This window comes from Chinchilla lanigera, unplaced genomic scaffold, assembly GCF_000276665.1.
Source record: "Chinchilla lanigera isolate Chin_1 unplaced genomic scaffold, ChiLan1.0 scaffold00008, whole genome shotgun sequence".
Taxonomy (NCBI): domain Eukaryota; kingdom Metazoa; phylum Chordata; class Mammalia; order Rodentia; family Chinchillidae; genus Chinchilla; species Chinchilla lanigera.
In genome coordinates this window covers 23,457,322-23,475,616 of record NW_004955409.1, presented here as the reverse complement: position 1 = coordinate 23,475,616, position 18,295 = coordinate 23,457,322, and the positions used below count along the sequence as shown (strand labels likewise).

Genomic DNA, 18,295 nt, shown 5'->3' with positions numbered 1-18,295 from the left:
CTTCTGTTTTAACATTTAGATCTTTGATCCATTTTGATTTTAATTTAGGATATCCATCATTCTAGCTTTAATCTTCTGTATGTGAATAGCTAGTTTTCCTAGCAACATTTGTTAAAGAGGCTTTTACTCCAGAGTATGATTTTGACCCCATTGTCAAAGATCATATAGCTGGATGTACCTGGAGTCATTTCTGCATGTTCTATTCTATTCCATTGGTCCACATAGCTGTTTTGGTGTCAATTCCATGCTTTTTTTTTTTTTTAAATCATTGGAGCTTTGCAGTATAAGTTGAAGTCCGGGCTTGTGATACCTCCCACTTTGCTTTTGTTGTCCTGGATTACTTTTGCTATTCTGGATTTCTTCTAGCTCCATATGAATTTTAAGATTGGTTTCTCTACTTATATGAGGAATGCTGCTGACATTTTGTCTGAGATGGCATTAAATCTGTCTATCAGTTTTGGAAGCATGGCCATTTTGACAGTATTGTTCCTACCTATCCAAGAACAGGGATACCTTTCCATTTCCTGATGTCCTATCTGATCTTCTTTTTCAGAGTACTATAGTTTTTTTAATGATGAAGATGATTACATATATTTTATGTAAATTGTGTACTATAGATCCTTTATAACAGCAAATTTTACAATGAATGTATGTACATCTACACATGCATACATTCTTTCTTCTGGAAATTTGATTGTTATTGTGACTAACACACACAGCATAGCTTATTTCAACTCAGCATGGGGAGTGTTCTGAAGGGCACATCACTCTTCTAAATTTTTTTGATGGTTAAAAAAATAACATTTTATGTAAGTGATAATATTGGCTACAATCTGAAAGAAAACAGGCAAAACTATACATTTTATAAAATATAATTATGTTGAGATATATGCAGGTATCTTGTCAGGATGTGAAAAACAACATTTGCCAATCTGGAAGTTGAATAAGAACAACTGAACTTTGTCAAAACACATGTTCTCAAATCTCTAAAAATATTAATATAAAATATAGTATCTGATTAAAAATATTTCCTGTTACACAGAAAAAAGAGTATACATACCAAGAATTTAAACCAAAGCTAGTGAAACAATCCCAACAATTAACAAAAAACAGTTAAAATTTATTTTTTAGTGGCTTACAGCTACCAGTTGTAGAAACAAAACAAGCTACATAAAAACTAACTCTACTTGGAAGTGAAAAATGCATTTCCACTCACCTTGTTTAATTAAAAAACATGTATTAAGCTCAAAGACAGTTGCTTACATAAAAATTTGTCAAATCAATATTTACTTTTTTAGTGAACATCACAGACACATAATCTACAGCTTTCAAGTGATTTACTTAAAAAAAACCACTGTGTTTATACTTTAGCATATCTATCTGGAAGTGTATTTTCTGGAAAATTTATGTAAGAAATAATTGAGATCAAACTTTTCATGTTACTTACTTCAACAGACCTCTGCTACATGAGAAATTGCTGCAAGATTCTCCAAATAGGCTGACATACCCAGGGCTTCTCCCCAGTGTGAGAATTCCTTCATGTATCTGACAATACTTATTTGTACCAAACATTTTCCCACATTGCTTACATATATGTCTGGTTTCTCCCAGGTGTAAGTACTTTTATGTATACAAAATGAAGTACTAACTACTAAGCTAATCCTTTCCCACAGTGCTTACTTACATTGAGTTGTTCCTCAGTGTGAATTCTTTCATGTATTTGACACTGTGTCTGCTGAATGCTTTCCCACGCTGCATACATACATAGGGCTGCTCTCCAGTGTGAGTTCTTTTCTGTCTACAAAGTGAAGGGTTAGTAGCAATCCTTTCTCACACTGCTTACACACATAGGATTTCTCACTGGTGTGACTTCTTTCATGTATTTGATACTGACTGCATCTGTTGAGTGCTTTCCCACATGCATAGGGTTTCTCACTAGTGTGAATTTTTAAAATGTCTTTGACAATAGCTGTATGTACTTAATACTTTCCCCACATTACGTACACACATAGCGTTTCTCCCCACTGTGAGTCCTTTCATGCTTTTGACAGTGACTGTCCTCTAAATGCTTTCCCATATTGCCTACACACACAAGGTTTTTCCTCAGTGTGAATTCTTTCATGGTTTTGACAATAACTGTGTACTGAACACTTTCCAACATTGCTTACATACATAGGGTTTCTCCCTAGTATGAATTCTTTTATGTCTGTGAAACAAATTATTATGAGTGAATGCTTTCCCACGTTTCTTAGATACACAGGGTTTCTCCCCAGCATGTCTTCTTTCATGTATTTGAATATAGTGGGAGGAAATAAAAACATTCCCACATTGTTCATATACATACAGATTCCTCACACTGTGATTTCTTTCCGGATGTGAACATCACCAGGTACACTGGAGGCTGTCACACTTTTCTTACACACAAAGTTCTCTCCAGGGTGAGTTCTCTCACTAAAATCAGAGTAAATTTTCCTACATTGCTCATATGCATAGGGTTTTGCCTCCAGCTGTAGTCCTGGACTGTTTCTCTAAGGACTAGAAATCACTGCAGGTATTTCTGTGCTCATTACATTCATGCAGCTTTTCTTCAAATCCCAAATACTCAAATGGTTTCAAACCAGTGTGAACTCTGATGGGCCTATTTAGTGATAACGACCAGTCAGGGGGCCTTCTACAACAAGGCTTTCAGCTGGCTTTAAACCAGTTTGTTTCAAGTTCACATCAGCATCTGGAGTCCAAAGGAACATTTCCTCATGTTGATTCAAAGCTTTAAATTGATACATTTGTCTACTTCTTCATTTGTTAGGTTTGTCTGGGAAATTTCATACTCTTCTTCAATTTGCTGGGTATCTCAGGTTCTTCATACAGCAGCTGTCCATAAGTGTTTCCCCCATTGCCAGGCATAGTGATACACTCCTGTAATCATGGCTGTCAGGAGGCTGAGGGAGGAAGATTCCTGAGAGTTTGAGGCTAGCTTGCGCTACCTAGTGAGTTCAAGGCCAGCCTGAACTATATAACAAGACTGTATCTCATAACCTGAAGTAAGTCATTTCAACCTTTCTAAACCTCAATTTTTATGGGATCAAAAGGAGCCAATACTAATTGTAGGCAGTGTATCATAGAGGAGGATCTGAAATGGAAGGAAACAGTTCTCTCAACCATCACAACTGGCACATGCGTCCTTGCCTCAAGGTCTTTCCTGGTTCCAGACTGGCTGTTAACTGGGCTACAGAGTGTCCAGAGGTCCATTCTGGAAGAGGCACTTTTGTAGTTTCCATTGGAGAGGTCTTTCACTTCTTTTGTTAGGTGAATTCATAAGCATTTAATTTTTCTTGATGCTATTATAATGGTGTTGTTTTCCTAATCTTTTTCTTGGTAAGTTCATTATTGGTGTACAGATACACTATTGATTTCTGTGTGTTGATTTTGTATCCTTCTATGCTACTGAATTTGGTTATTATTTTATGAGTCTTTTGGTAGAAATTTTTGGGTCCCCAATGTAGAGGATTATATCATCTACAAATAAGATCACTTCATCTTCTGTACATTTCTTTATTTCTTTCTCTTGCCTGATTGCTCTGGCTAAAGTTTTGAGTACTGTCGTGAACATGAGTGGTGATAGTGGACACCTTTATCTTGTTCCTTATTTTAGAGGAAAATCTTTCAGTTTTTTCCCCATTTAATATGGTGTTGGCAGTACTTGACTATGACATATAATGTTTCTTTTTTTTTTTCCTCCGGTACCAGGAACCAAACTCACGACCTTGCGCTTGCCAGGCAGGCGCTTTGCCGCTGAGCTAAATCCCCAGCTCCGACATATAATGTTTCTGATGATCCATTGCATTGTTTGCCAGTATCTTGAGGATTTTTAAGTATTCATTGAAGAGTTCTCTTTTTTCATTGGGCCTTGTTCTTGTTTTGGAATTAGTATAATGCTAACTTCCATAATGATTTTGCAAATACTTCTTTCCTTTCAGTTTCATTAAAAAGTTTGAGGAGTATTGGTGTTAGATCTTCCCTAAAGTTCTTGTAGAATTTGGTTGTGAACCCACTGGGTGCTGGGAATTTCTTAATTGGTAGTTTTAAATATGGTTTTTTGGGTTTTTTTTTTTGTTTGTTTGTTTTTTGTTTTATGGTTTTTGCTACTGGGAATCGAATTTGGGACCTGAGCTTGCCAGGCAGGCACTTGTACCGCTGAGCTATATCCCCAACCCTTGGTAGTTTTTATATTACTGCTTCAGTTGCTTTTGCCTGCCATTGGATTGTCCAAGGCTTCAATATCTTGGTTCAGTTTTGATAACTCATATGTATACAGGAATTTATCCACTTCTAATGTATTCTCCAATTTATTGAAGTACAGATTCTCAAAGTAAATTACTAATATTATAGATTTCCACAGTGTTCATTATGATTTTCCCTTCTTCATTTCTAATTGCATTGGTTTTGTTATTTTCTTTCCTTATTTTTGCAAGATTGGCTAAAGCTTTATTAATTTTGCTTATTCTTTCAAAGACCCATATCTTTGTTGCATTGATTCTTTGCATTGTTTTCTTAGTATTAATGGCATTAATTTCTGCTCTGAAACCTTTATAATTTTCCTAGTAATAGCAACATCTTTGCCACCCTGGCAATAGTAACTAAATCAGCAAGCATAGTAGCATCAAAACCAAACTGGATATTGGCATATCATAAGAACAAGTCATGTACCACCCTTAATCAAGGGAAGAGCTCTATTATTATAGTATAAACCTTAAGACAAACCAAATACTGATATACAATAAATATCTAGTATACTAGCATTAGCAAAGAATTCAAATTAATAGCATAGGGTTAACTATCTAAAGATTAATAAAGCTTAATGGTTATACTAGTGAAGATAGAAGGGGTGGAGAATTGGACAATAAAGAAAAATTTGAAAAATGAGAAGGAGAGAAAGGGGAGAAAAAGGACCTTCAAGGGAGAAAAACAAAATGAATAGAATTAGATAAAAGTAGTAGAAAACTAGTGAGAAAGAGGAGAAAAGTAAGAACAAAAAGAAAACAATGTAAAGCAGAAAAAGAAAGAGAAATAGGAAAAGGAGCCTCCCCCCGCCAAGAAAAAGAAGAAAGAAAGAAAGGAAAAGAGAAAGAAATGAGGAAAAATTAGTCCTCTATTTTTGAATGAATGATTTATTTACATGATCTGCAGTTTTGGAATCCAGCAAGTCACAGTTTTCTCCACCTACTTTTATGGGCCATGGATTTGTCGAATATTCCACTGTCATGGTCCCCTCTGCTCACCCTAGGCTGTGGCAACTGTCCATGCTAGGGTATGTCCTTGCTCAAGTTGTTAGATAGGGAAAGCAATCAGACCACCAGCCTGTGCTGCATGTAGGCAGCAGAGTGGGATTTCAAGCAGACCACTGTAATTAATGCAGACCTAATTGCTTCTGAACGCCACACAAGCTAGGCCTGGCCCCATGTCCCTTTAGGCCTGAGTTTAAGCTTCTCAGGGAGTCTAGGTCTGTGTCTAGCTTGCACCCTTTCTGTGACTGTCTCTCATGCCTGTCTCTCACCCACTGTTGGCGGGCAACCCTGGAAATCCTGAAGAGATAATTTTGTCATCATTCTGTGGCTCAGTCTTAAATAATGACTCCTTCCAAAAATAGCGCCCAGTTAAACACTCTTTGGCAATATGGTGGGTGCTGTCCTCTATTTCTTTTCTAACTCTAGCTTTCCATGCAGAAGGATTCACTTTTGGAGTAAAACCTCACACTGTTTTTGCAGTTTACAATAGCCATGCACTTTCCTTGGGACTAATGCTCCTGGCCCAGTTCACTGTTTCCCCTGGAACTCGTAACCCTCAGAGCTTACCTTGTGTCTGGAGACAGGAACTCCTCCCTGGGAGCTGGGGTAAGCTTTCTAGATAGCTTTGTCCTTTTCTCTGTGTTGTGTGGCCTTTCTCTAGCTGATCTGTCATTTCTAATTTTCCTGTCAGTTCTCTCCCAGTTCTTGGAGCTCTACTTCTTTTTTCCTCTTTGCCAAGTTGTTCTTTTCCAGGTGTCTGGATTCTGGGTCCTACAGAGGCTGTATTTTGTAGCTGATTACTATTCTGCCATTTTCTCTTCATCCTCAATGGCAGCATATTTTTTAAAGCATGGAAAAAAATATATGTGAACCCAGTCTCCCATATTCAGAGAAATATCTTCCAGGAATGAAGGTAAATGAAAACATTCACAAGTGAAAGGAAATTAAAAGAATTTGTTGCCAATTTCCATACAAGAATGGCCAGGGAAAGGAAAATAATAAAGGAAGAAATATTGGACTATCTTGAAGGAACAAAGAACACACAAAGCCAAAACATACACAAATACAATAGTTCTTTCTTTTCTTGAATTTTCTAAGTTATGCTTGTCAAATGAAGCAAAAATTATCACATTGATATGACTATATGTAGAAGAAATAATTATAAATGGGAAGAGACATAAAAGTAGGTAAGTTTTCTCAACATTACTCAAGCTGGTAAAATGATGACAGTACAGTGATATTATGTTTATAAAATGAAACAAATATCAGAGCAACAAGTAAAAAGCTGTACAAAGAGATATGCTGAAAAATAAAAGTGGAATTCTAAAATATGGTTTTTTTTTTTTTTTTTTTTTTTGGTTTTTCTCCGGTACCGGGCTAAAATATGTTTAAGTAACCTACTGAAAGGCAGACGGAGAGAAGGAAAACAAAAAATTGTGAAAACAAAAAGAATATAAAAAATAAAATGGCAGATTTAAGCCCTAAATTAAAAGCAAATTGTCTTATATACATCAATTAATTGACAGTGGCACAGGGACTAAAATTGCATGGTTTGAAACCATACTTGAAATATAATATAGCCAAGTTGGATATAAAAGTGTGAAAAAAGATACATCACGCAACCATTAATTAAAGAAATGTGGGGAGTAGCTATACTAATGTCAGATAGAGTTTCAAGCACAGAAAATTATTAGATAGAGGAGAAATATATTAAAATAAATGTGTGATACACCAAAAGACATGGTGTTTGTAAAATGTACACACACCAAATAATAGAACTGTTAAATATGTAAAGAAAAGCTAGTGTAACTGACAAGAGAAATAGGTAATTCTATGATTATAGCTGAAGACTTTAACATCTTTCTTTCAACAACTGACAAAATAGAGTATCAGCGAGGATATAGAAAAACCCAGCATCTAGTAAGAATTCAAAAGCACTAAGTCCAAAAGTTTCAGAATACATTTTCTTTTCAGTTGCCACAAAACAGATATTAAGACAGAATAGATACCCCGTAGAATCAAACTGGAAATCAATAACAAGAAAATAACAACCACAACAATAACAAGAAACCACACTGGGAATCCAAACAATATGGTTATAAAGAATATATGAGTTAAAGTAGAAGGTTCAGGGATTTAAAAAATATAGTGTACAGAGTGAAATGAAAATATAACACATCACAAATTGTGGGGCACAGTGAAAATGTGTTGGGGGGGCTAGTTGATGGCCTATAATGCTTACAGTAGAGATGAAGAAGTCCCAGATCAATAATTTAAACACTCACCTCAAGAATGAAGAAAAAGAAGAGGAAAATAAACCCAAAGCTAGCAGAAGGAACAGGTAACAAACAGCAGAAATCAATACAACTGAAAGAAGAAAAATAGAGTCAGTGAAAGGAGAGAGTGCTTTGAAAACATCAGTGAAATTGATCTCTAGTAAAACTGACAAAGAAAAAAACAGAGAGAAGTCACAAATTGACAATACTAGAAATAAAAGAAAGGCTATCACTGCAGATCCCAGAGGACATCCAAAGATTGTTATAACAATATTATGAACAGTTCTGCACTCACATAAATTTAACAACATAGATAAAATAGAGCAATTCCTTAAAAAATACAAACCACAACTTATCCAATGTTAAATAATTTTAATATCTCTATAACCATTAAATAAATTGAGTTGAAAAGCCCCTTCTCCCAAATATCTCCAAGCCTAAATGATGTTATTAGAGAAAATTCTACCAAATATTTAAAGAAGAATTAAAACCAATTGTATATAAAAGGAAAAGGGGAGGGATCACTTCCTAATTCACTTACTGAAGCTAGCAATACTCTTACCTAAGCTAGATGACAAAGAAAAATACAGACTAATATGCTTGTTCTGATTTAAATGTTTGTCCCCTTCAAAATTCATGCTGAAATTAAATTGCTATTGTAGCAGTATTGAGATGTGGAATATGTAAGGAATGATTAAGCCCTGAGACCTCTGCATGGAAAAGTGGGATTAATGCTCTTATAAGAGAATGGGCTCTGCTTTATTTTTTCTTTCATGGTTCCTCCGCTTTCTGCCACTTGAAGACATAGTAAGGAAGCCCACATCAGATGCAAGAGCCTTCATTTTGGACTTCTCAGCCTCCAAAACTGAGAAAATAAGTTTCTGTTCTTTATAGGTTACCCACTCTCAGGTATCCTGTCATAGCAGCCCAAGATGAACTAAGGTAATCCCTTGTAAACATTAGATATAAAATATCTTAACACATATTGACGCAGGATTGAAAAATGCATAAAAAGAATTATACACCATTGGCTAAGGGTGTTATGCCAGGAATTTAAAGCTGCTTTACTACTTCAAAATGAGTCATTACAATTCATCATATTAAAAAATAAAATACAGAATTCTATCAATCAATGCAGAAAAGCATTTAACAAAATACCCATTTTCATGATAAAATTCTCAGAAATATGGGAATAAATGGAACCTTCTACTGACATTATACACACAGCTAACATTCTATTTAATGGTGAAAGCTTGTTTCCCTTCACCATTCTTATTCAATACAGTGCTGGACATGAGTGCTGAACGAGGCAGTGAAATAAGGCAAGAAGAGGAGTGTAAAGTAACAGAACAGAAAGGATGAGATACAGTTTCCCGTAATTGCAACAATGTGATTGTATAGAAAATTCCAAAGAATGTATGAAAGAAAAATATCACAGGACTAATAATTGCACTTACTGAAGTCACAGGATACAATATAAACATAAACATTTCAATGGTATATTTATGTATCTATCTACTGAGCATGTAACCCTATAAACTAACTGTATTAACACTATAATAATAATAACACTATAATAATACTATTCACAATTGCTAAAAAATTGAAATAATTAGGTGTAAATCTAACATAGCACACACAGGGTCTGGATGCTGAAAATTGCAAAATTCTCATCAAGAAATCAAAGTGACATAATTAAATTGAGAAATTCCATGTTCATGGGTGAGGAGACTCCACATAGTAAAATGTCATTTATCTCTAAGCTAATATACTGGACAAGTTTGAATTCCTGCCAAATTTACAGAAAGACTTTTTGTAATAATATTAAAAATATTCAAAATGTTATATGGAAATGCAAAGTACTGGAATAGCTAAAACAGTTTTAAGTTTATTTTTTTATTTTAAAGAGAAAAGAATGAAAACAAAATAACAAAACAAAGTCAAAACCAAAACAACACGAAAACTATAAAAATGATACAGAATTTCAAAATAAGATGATAGGAAATCAACAATGGTTGTTGTATTACTTATAGTTATCTTCAAAGTAGTTGCTCAGTTTACCAGATATAGGTATGCAAGATTGATTAAGCAATTAAACATTAACTGTTCCTTTTAAGAAACCAGTAGAAATTAGTAGTACAGTTATCTTAGCTATATTGTGTATATATACACATATATTTTTTCCTTTCCTTCTTTTCTCCTTTCCCTCATCCCAGTTGTTCTTTTCTAGTGAGCAGTTTCTTTCCCTTTCACAATATCTATTATACCTTTCAGATTTTATTTAGGCTTTCAGGTTCTTACACTAGGGAGACAATATGGTGTTTACACATGTGGGTCTGTATGGTCTCTAGTTGCATCCATTTACCTATAAAAGCCTCAAGTTTATCTTTCTTTATAACTGAGTAATACTCCATTGTATATAAGAATACCACATCTTTTTTATCCACTCTTCAGTTGATGGGCATTTGGGTTGTTTCCAAGGTTTTGCTATGACATATTGTGCTGCTCTAAACATGGATGCACATATATCACTGTGGTATGATGTTTTTAATTCTTCTGGGAAAATACCTAGAAGGGGAATAGCTGGATTAAATGGGACCTCTAATCCTTATTTTTTGCGGAATCTCCAGACTGATTTCCAAAGTGGTTGCACCAGTCTACTCTCTCTCCAACAGTGAAAAAGGGTTCCTTTTTCCCCACAGTCCAGTATTCATTGTTGGTTGATTTTTGATGGTAGCCATGCTTACTGGGATGAGATGGAATCTCAGGGTTGTTTTAATTTGCATCTCTCAAATGACCAATGATGTTGAACATTTTTTCATGTATTTATTTCACAGTTGTATTTTTTCATCTGAGAAGTGCAAATTCATCTCAGATGCCCATTTTTGGATTAGATCTTTAATTTGGGGGGGTCTGATTTTTTTCAATTCTTTATATGTTCTAGATAGAAGTCCTTTGAGGGATAGTTAGCTAAAATGTTTTCCAACTCTGTGGGCTGTATTTTTACTCTATTGGTGGTTTCTTTTGAAATACAAAAACTTTTAAATAGGATGAGATCCCTGTTGTTGATTCTTTGAAGTGTTTCCCATGCAGTTTAGGTTTTGTTCATGAAGACTGTGCCTATTCCTATGTCTTCAAGATTTTGCCCCATTTTCTTTTCCAGTAGATTTAGTGTTTCTGCTTTAAAATTTAGATCTTTGATCCATTTTGACTTCAGTTAGTGCATAGTGATAAACATGGATCTAGTTTTAGTCATCGGCATGTAGAGAGCCAGTTTTTCCAGCACTGTTTATTAAAGTGGCTATCTTCCTTCCAATGAACATGTTTGGCACCTTTGTCAAAGATAAGGTGGCTGAGTGTGTTTGTAGCTTTGTCCACATCTTCTAATCTGTTCCACCGCCCCTTAGGTCTATTTGTTTGCCAGTACCAGGCTGATTTTATCATAGTAGCTTTGTAGTATAATTTCAAGTCAGGGCTTGTGATGCTTCCTGACCTATCTTTGTTGCCTAGGATTGCCTTTGCTATTGTAGACCTCTTCTGGTTCCAGATGAATTTTAGGAGTGTTTTCTCTACTTCTGTGAGGTATGCTAACAGTATTTTGATTGGGATTGCATTAAATCTTTTGTTGTTGTTGTTTTTGTTGTATTTTTGTCTTTTTGAGACAAGGTCTTGCTATGCAATTCATGCTGGCCTTGAGCTCACTTTGTAGCCCAGGCTGCTCTTGAACTTGCAACGATCCTCCTGCCTCAGCTCCTGAGTGCTGGGATTATAAGAATGTGCCACCATGCCTGGCATGGGATTGTATTAAATCTGTATAACAATTTTGGGAATATGGCCATTTTCACTTGTTGGTTCTTCCTGTCCATAAGCAAGGGATATCTTTCCATTTTCTGATGTCCTCTTCAATGTCCTTTTTCAGAGTACTGTAATTTTCAATATATAAATCTTTTACTTCCTTTGTTAGATTGGTTCCTATGTATTTCCTTTTTTGGGATGCTATTGTGAAAGGTGTGGTTTCCCTAATTTCTCTCCCCCTAATAAGTTTGTTGTTTGTGTATAAGGTTAAAACAGTTTTAAAAGGAAAAATAACATTGGAGAAATCTGCTTTACTAAAATTTAAGGCTAATTATGTTGGCTAGAGTAAATCAATACAATGCGGTCTTGGTGATAGTATAGACTAGTGATGACAGATGTTTTAGACCTTTCAATGATAACAAACATTTGACTGTGGCACACGTGCCAGAGGTTCACCACCACTGTATACAGTAGAGAATCAGTAGAATGAAGTAAAAATTTAACAAATGGACTGTGACAGATACGTATAACTCATTTTTGGTAGAGGTGTGAAAGCAATTCAGTGCAGGTAGCCTTTTCAACAGTTGCTATTTGTCTTGGTTACTTTTCTCTCCTTGCTGAGACAAAACACCCAATGCCCAAAATGAAGGGAGGAAAGCTTTATTTAGCTTACAGTTTGTGGAGGTTTCAGTCCATACTTGGCTGGCTCCGAGGCAGAAGATAACAAACCAACAAGAGCAGAGGAGGAATGGCAGCTGAACAGCATAGCAGCCAGAGCAAAAGGAGGAATGGCTGCAAGCAGCCTCTTTCCCTCCCTTACGTTGTAAACAGGCTACCCCCACCTAAGGGGCGTGTAGCTCTCACATAATCTCCATGCCCTCTTCTTCCACAGGCTCAGGATGTATACAAAGTAAGCACCCTGGCTTCCTGCTGAGTCACTTAGCCAAACCTCTAGACTCCCCAGGTTGACACAATGTATCAACCATAACACTATTGAAGCAATTGGATGTCAGTAGGAAAAGAAGAAAGAAGAGAAGGGGGAAGAGGTAGAGAAGGAGGTGGGTGGGGGAGAAGGAGAAGAAAAACAAAAGGAAGGAGAAGACATGGATGAAGAGAACCATGACCCAAGTCTTAAATCCTACAAAATTTTTAACAAAATAGTTCATAGACTTACATGTGTAAACTGGGTGGGAACAGGGATGAATATAGTGCTGAAGGACAACATGAGGATCTTAGTGATGCAGGAACTACTTTGAATGTTGACTATCAGTGTCAATTTTTTTATGATAGAGTAGTATAGTTTCAAAAGATACTATTTTGGGGTCAACTGGGTAAAGGGTAAGTGGTATCTTTTTGTGTTATTTCTGTATATAAATCTACAAACTATCAAGTTTAATACAAAAATTGTGATCAGTGAACCAGTATGGAAAAAGGAAGAAAAAAGAAAAATCAAGCTTAGAAAAAGAGAATGTAATGTATGATGATTCGTATAACTACATGAGAAACCTAAAGTATAAATAAATTAAACAGCAAAATAGGAAGCAGGGAGACATATCTTTTGCAAAAGGGAAGGAGACCAAGAGATGAAGGGGGAAGGGAGTAGAAGGAAAGGGGATGAAAAGAATGAAGATGTGTAATGTATGTGCACCAGCTCCCCTTGAGGAATGTGATCACTATGTGCTATAAGCATGTACTAATAAAAATAAGAAATAAAATATGATTCATAAAACTAAAAATGTTCGTTGGAATTGAAATCTGAAACCATATCAGTGACTTTTTTCATACCTTATTACATGAAAATTTACTGGTTTAGCTTTCATGTTGAATTGATCTTTTACTCATGGATGATATTGTGACGTCATGCATTGGTCATCTGGAAAATATCGTTCATAGAGTTGGATAGCTCTTCAGATTTTCATACATCTCACTATGCCTACAATATCAAAGCAACCCAGTGTCAATATTGGCTGAACAGGCTTTAGCATTGGGGTTCTGGCAAGGTCATCATGAGACCCATTTTGTTTTCTGAAGTTCTAATATTTTTAAAAGTCAAAACTTTCTTATTGGTGTAAATAATCTGAAGTTTGATTTGAAATGACAGGTTGGTAACATTCCTTTTCCAGAAATTCTTCCCACATCTAATGCTCGATAACCATAGCTTGGTACCTTCTCCCTCAGAGTGTCTACTAGAGTCGGCAGTTCAAACAACAGCACATGCGTTTCCACAAAACCCCTCTCCTACTTCGCTTGTGGCCACACGTGCATTTTGTGTGTACTTCTCATTTCATCATATTGAATATTAAAGAATGTGTATTTAAAGGTTGAGGTTTAATAAAATTAATCATTTTTCCTGTTTCCTGGAGGGCATCTTAAGGTGCCGCTGTCTTGATTCATACTAAAGCACTGTCAATTTCATCATATATATTTTTTCATCATCAGTTCAAATGTCAACACAGGGAAAAATGCAAATAACCTTTTCCAGGGTCTCAGACTACATTTTCAAAACGGGTGCTCTGCCTTATGTTTCATTTATAGGAAGCTTAACTTACCTCTGAAATTAATTTGCATGACTCTCTCCCTTAGTGAGCAGAATATTCTGCCCTTTGGCAGCCAGTATGAATATGAGTTATTGTACTGGGTTGTAATATAACCTTAGGGGCAGTACAGGTGCTGTTAAACTTTGAATTAAACCGGGAGGCTTTGTACTTAGTAATTCTGTTTGCTGTGCATTCTCTACCCTCCCGTTGAGTTCTAGCAGCCACCAACTCTGCTGTTTCTGATCATTTCCTTAGAGCTCTCTTTAGACCCTTTCAGACATTGCAGATTGAACTAATTTACCATGATTGTGCTTAATTAATTTGATAAACTAAATGTTCTCCTGAAGGAGCTTCTGTGCTTTTCCTTGAAAGCAAAGTACTGTTGTTTAGTGGTATCATCCCACTCCCTCCCTTAGAGGTCTGCATCTTGCTTACATCTAGGGCAACATGTTCATTCCAGGTACTTAAACTGTTGCAAGTCTGTCTACTGCATGGGAGGAATTACCGTATTGTGTGTGGCATATCATTTGAATACCTTAAATCCTCTTAATTTCTAGGTCATTTCTGGAAGAAGAGTTACCAGCTGATTTTGGAAGAGTTTACTCATCTTTTAGCAAGGACTTCCTGGCTGTAGATGTGTACACCACAGTGACGCAGTGTGCTTAGTGAAGCACAGCACAAGTGAACACTTAATTTTGAATTTCTCTGTTGTACAAATTAACCTGGAAACTGCAAAATTTGCCTTTCTCTGTGATGCTGATATGACACATGTGATCAAGTGTATGGCTTTCTTGAAGTGTATTCTTGACTAGAAATAAAAGTTTTCGAGATTTACTTTTAATTGTGAATTTTTATTTATTGGGTTTGGGTCTTCAGATTTACTCCAGAAATTCTGTGTAACATCCACACTCCAGGAGACGTCAGATTTAATGCTAGAGCAGCTTTTGAAAATTGAGGCTTTACTATCATTTGAACTATTTTTTTTTTCTAAGCAAAAGAAATCTTTTTGGGAGAAATGCATAGTCCACTTAAATATTATTAAAATCAATAAAAACATTAAAGAAAATATAATTACCAATAGTACCATACTTTCAAATAGCTGTTATTAAAAAGATTATCACTTTTTCTTTACGCTCTGTTCATGAATGCCTGATTAAGTTTTTGCTTGTAGCTATTTTAAAAATTATTTTTCTTTTCACGGTTTTATTTTATTGACATAAAACTTTATTTTTCAAAATAGTTTTTGACTTAACAGAAAATTTACAAAGAAAATACAAAGATTTCTCATATATTACATGCCCTTGTTTTTGTTTTAATATAATAACAGTGGGTTAAACAGTGATCCCCAAAAGATATGTTCAAGTATTAATCCATGGTTCTGTGAATTTGATCTTATTTAGAAATAGGGACTTTGTAGATGAAATAAAGAATCTTGTGATAAAATCATGCTGGATGTAGGGCGGGGCTTAAATCCAGTAGGACGGGGATCTTCATGGAAGGAGAATGCCACGTGAAGACAGAGACAAACAGGAAAAAGCTATGTGATGCTGGAAGATCTGAATGGTGTAGTGGAAGCTGAGGGACACAAGGATTCCTGCTAACCTCTATGAGCTAGCAAAAGACCAGGAAGAATTGTCTAAAGTCCTCAGAGGGAGCATGACCCTGACCTACATCTCCTTTCCAAAATTGTGAGAGAATAAATTTCTATTGCTTTATACTAGGTAATTCATAACGGCATCCCTGGGAGACTTACAAACATCTACAGTAATATTGAGTGAAAAAAAAAGAATTGAGATGTGTTATGTATGTGCACCAATTCCCTACAATGAATGTAATCACTATGTACAGCAAAGATGTACTGATAACAAAAGTTAATAAACTAATATTGATACACTATTATTAAGTAAGGTCTGTATATCATTCAAATGTTTTAGTTTTTATATAATGTCATATCTTCTCTTTTAGTATCCTATCCAGGATATCATATTATATTTAGTTATCTCTTTAGGTTCCTTCTGAGTGTGACAATTTTTCAGATTTTCTTTGCGTTTTTGATGATTTGTTAATCTTGAGGAATAGTGATCAGGTATTTTGTACAATGTCTCCCAGTTAGGATTTTCTGATTTGATTAGGTTATGTAACTTTGGGAGAAAGACCAATGAGGTAAAGCCCTCTTTTCACTGATTACATCCAGGGTACCTGCCATCAGCAGGATTTATCAGCCTCAGTGTTAGGTGGTGAGGTGGTGTATTGATTTCTTCCTTGTAAAGTTATTCTTTTTTTACACCTTTCTATATTGTACTTTTTATTTAAAGGAAATTGCTTTACACACTTTCTATACATAAGGAGTAAGGAGTTTGTATTACACTTCCTTGAGTTTAGAGTAGCTATGAAAATTAGTTAGGGTTCTTCTGTTTAGGAAGTTCATCTATTTTCACTTCTTATTTATTGATATCAGTATGACTCATGGTTGCTTATGTTATGCTTTGAGATATTATCCATATGTCATCATCATTGTTATTATTTATTATCATTGTTAAAATGGTTTGAGCCTTGACCACTAGGAAGTCCTTCAGTTGGCTCCAATGTCTGTTTGAATCTACAACATCATTGCAAGGTTTTGTTTTTGTTGTTTTGAGAACTTATGCAGTACAGAATGTCTCGAGCTTATCTTGTATGTTTTCCCCTGCCTTAGTTCTAGAATCAGCCATTTCTGTATGGACCCCCAGGTGCTACTCATTGGAGAGTGTAACTTGAATCTGGGCAGCTGGTATACTTGTTGCTACTGGGACATTGTTGTTTTTAGGCCTTGTCAATTGACAAAACGACAAGAAAATAAATGTGTAGGTACAAATTTGTATAAATATATGTATTTGTATTTTTATATGCAAACATTTCTGCATATATTAAGATAAACAGGAGTTCATACTGATTTTCCCAACTCTAATCCACTAGCACATGGATCATTTTATTTTAATTAATTAATTTGTTTATTTGGTTTTTGAGACAGTTTCACTATATAGTTTAGCCTGGTTTTGAATTCACTGTGTAACCCAGGCTGGGGTCAAACTCATGGTGATCCTCGTGCCTCAGTCTCCAGAATGCATTGTAGGCATACACCACCACACCTGGCCACATGGATTTTGTATTTTAGGTTCCTCTCTTCTCTTTAAATGCCCACTTGAGCAATGATAAACAATAATTCTCCATCAATCTGCTTAACTTTTAATTTCGGTATCTATATATGGAAATACCAGAATTATTAACTCATATTTCTGTGGGATACTTTATCAGTTAAAGTACAGTGCTAGATATACCATTTCTTTTGTATGTAGCTTTATATGCTCTGCTCATTTTCAGACTTCCTCACTTCCATTTGTGAGGTTGTTTTGTACATTTCTAATACAGTTATACTGTTTTGTTGTAATTTGGATTTCACCCTGGGATTTTTTCTGACCTCCTAAATAATTTTCTAAAATGTGTATTATATTAACATTCACTCTGTACTGTTAAGTTCTGTGGATTTTTGCCAAATTCATAATATCAGGTGGCCACAATTCCAGTATTATACACCAGGATTACACAGAATAGTTTCACTACCTCCAGACCTGATTAGTTTTTATTTGGAACAACTTAAAGATACACACACACACATGCACACACACATGCAGAGATGGTGCTATTAAACATCTGGGTATATATTATCAAGAGTTTGTAAATGTTAACTTTTGTCATACTTGTTTCTTATTTTTTAAAATAAAAAGTAAAAATTTTTAAGTTCTTTGTATTTCTTCCTAATTTAGTTTCTATTCCTCTCTACCCAAGAGTAGTTATTGTTATAATTGTGGTCTTTCCAATTCATAAATTCATATTTTACTAAATGTATTTGTTATCCTAAACAAACAATACAGTTCTGTGTACTCTAGCTAAACTTACATAAATGGCAATTTTATATGTATCTTTCTGAAAATGGCTTATTTTATATTCTCAATATTATGTTTTTAAGATATATATATTAAATTTTGTGTTTTAATGGCTTTATAGTGTTTAATTGTATAAATTTACCAGATTTTATTCATCTGCTTTTCTACTAATGATCAGTTTGGGCTTTATTTTTTGGTGTTTAATTTGTTCCACAAATAATCCATGCATATCTATCTCTCCAGGTACTTAGGTAAGAGTTTTCATAGAAAGTGTAGCTGGAAGTGAAGTTGCTGGAACATGTGGCACGTACATTTTGTACAAATGGTCAATTTTCCTCCAATACTTTTTTACTCATCTCTCCACTCCCTTAGTGCCACTTGGTATTGCTGACTTCCCATTTGTCCTAATCTGATGGGTATAAATGTCATCTTTCCTTGTTACCAGGGAGTATGCAAGTAGGTCATGCTCTGAGCAACTA

General features: G+C 35.2%; 1 protein-coding gene across 1 annotated transcript in view; it reads left to right on the top strand.

Annotated features, from left to right (window-relative positions):
* Positions 1–18,295, top strand: part of Ttc6 (tetratricopeptide repeat domain 6) — a gene marked incomplete in the record, with an annotated part of 231,700 nt that overhangs the window by 105,377 nt on the left and 108,028 nt on the right.